Raw genomic sequence first — 2,476 nt, forward strand, 5'->3', positions numbered from 1 at the left:
GCTTCCCGGCACTCACTTGTGTAAGTTCCCAGCAGGGGGACTTGACCCCAGCCGCCCAGGCCCGGGCTGCCTGTGTTAGACAGGGTTTCGCTGGGGAGACAGTGCCTCCACCCACCAGCCAAGGGCCACGTGGCGCAGGGCGGCGGGACCGGCGCCATATTTCCTGGGTCTCGGCTGTGAGTAAATGATGTGGCACAGATGTTGCTGAATATTTTATGATGCACTTGCCCCAGGGGTCCCTGAATGTTTTATAATTTCTGGGTAAAGAAAGAGAGCATCCAGGGCTGCGTGCTTCCTGTAGCAAGTTCGGCATCGCAAGATCGGAGACGTTCCTCCTCCTCGCCATCACGCTTTTAAAAGGAGACAATAGCCGTGAAGGTTCACGCTTCGGTTTTAATGCGAACAGTACGAACCCAGGGAAATAACCACATCCAATCGGTGAGGTGGAGACTCGTCTCAGGACCCCTGCAATGATCTGCGGCTTGGATTTGGACGGGATCTTGAAACTGAGATTAATGTCTCATGAGAATGAGTAGGGCGCCTGCTCACTTACCATGCTGGAGTTTTGGAAAACGTTACACACTGAGGTTATATATATATTTATTAACTGAATAAAAATAATCCTTATAAGATGTGAATAGGTTTTGCTGATTATTTCATATTGGTTTTCCATTTATTTGAGAGGTGCTGGTATTTCACATCTAAATGATGTGAGAGTGTGAAATTCTGAAATAGAAATTTGAAATCGTTTTCTGAAATAACCCTACGCTGTTTCAGGGAGAAGCTCGATACACCCAAGAATCAAACCAGTTTAAAGAAGAGTGACATAAACTGTTTGGAGGTGCTTTCCAAACGTTGTTCCAGATTTGGGGTCTGAAGATGCAAGGCAGTGGCTTTCTATCGCACTTCACTCGGAATGGTAGGAACCTTCTTCGATGCAGTTGATAGAATTTCAGTCTTTAAGGTTTTAAAAAAATCACCTGTTCCTTTCTCTCCCCATCCTCCAATAAAAACTTCCTGGCATGAAGCCAGGTTAGCAGCATTTTTACAAGCTTCTCGGGGTTATGCTTTGCAACCAGCATTGTGAGCACCTTGATTTACACCAGTGGTTCTCAAACTTCTGGCCCTTTAAATACAGTTCCTCATGTTGTGACCCAACCATAAAATTATTTTCCTTGCTACTTCATAACTGTAATGTTGCTACTGTTATGAATGTGAGAGTGTGAAATTCTGAAATAGAAATTTGAAATCGTTTTCTGAAATAACCCTACGCTGTTTCAGGGAGAAGCTCGATACACCCAAGAATCAAACCAGTTTAAAGAAGAGTGACATAAACTGTTTGGAGGTGCTTTCCAAACGTTGTTCCAGATTTGGGGTCTGAAGATGCAAGGCAGTGGCTTTCTATCGCACTTCACTCGGAATGGTAGGAACGCAGGGAGAAGCTCGATACACCCAATATCAAACCAGTTTAAAGAAGAGTGACATACACAGTTTGGAGGTGCTTTCCAAACGTTGTTCCAGATCTGGGGTCTGAAGATGCAAGGTGGCTTTCTATCGCACTTCACTCGGAATGGTAGGAACCTTCTTCGATGCAGTTGATAGAATTTCAGTCTTTAAGGTTTTAAAAAAATCACCTGTTCCTTTCTCTCCCCATCCTCCAATTCAGTAAAAATTTCCTGGCATGAGGCCAGGTTAGCAGCATTTTTACAAGCTTCTCAGGTGGTTCTACTTTGCAACCAGCATTGTGAGCCCTTGGTTTACACCAGTGGTTCTCAACCTTCTGGCCCTTTAAATACAGTTCCTCATGTTGTGACCCAACCATAAAATTATTTTCATTGCTACTTCATAACTGTAATGTTGCTACTGTTATGAATCGTAATGTAAATATCTGATATGCAGGATGGTCTTAGGCGACCCCTGTGAAAGGGTCGTTCCAACGCCAAAGTGGTCGAGACCCACAGGTTGAGAACCGCTGACTTACACCAACTCATTTTACTGATGGGGAAAGTGCTTTTTGCTGGTGGGGAAAAGTACTTGTCCATCTTCCATGGAGTCTCCAGAGTAGAGAGGCTTAAAATAGAAATCCAGCAGGTCAAAAACCTTCAATGACCCCTTTCCCTTCTCTGCCATCTCCCCTCAGTTTTCAGGACAAAAAGTTCAAGGTCTTCCGTTTAGCTCACAGCTTTCAAGATTTACCTCCTTCTAGCCATCTCACTTCACTTTTCCTGTTCTCCTTACTTCTCCCCTTACGCCCTCCTGCTTGCATTTCTAGAATGTCATGTGACACTTCACACTACCACACTTTAACACATGATTTTCCTTCCTCCCACTTGGCTGCCTGTATCTCTTTTTTCATTTTCAAAATGCAGCTCAAGGTGAGATAACTTAATATAGAGGCAATGAGGGGACATTCATTAGCTGTGGCTGACTGGGTCAAAACACTGGATTTCTTTCCTTTTTTTTTTTTTTTTTTAAT

At 43.9% G+C, this 2,476-nt stretch overlaps 1 pseudogene; it reads right to left on the reverse strand.

Moving 5' to 3' along the window:
• Nucleotides 1-248: 248 nt before the first annotated feature.
• Nucleotides 249-2,476, reverse strand: part of LOC102243189 — a 42,659-nt pseudogene continuing 40,431 nt past the window's right edge.

Source organism: Myotis brandtii, unplaced genomic scaffold (assembly GCF_000412655.1).
Source record: "Myotis brandtii unplaced genomic scaffold, ASM41265v1 scaffold320, whole genome shotgun sequence".
NCBI lineage: Eukaryota > Metazoa > Chordata > Mammalia > Chiroptera > Vespertilionidae > Myotis > Myotis brandtii.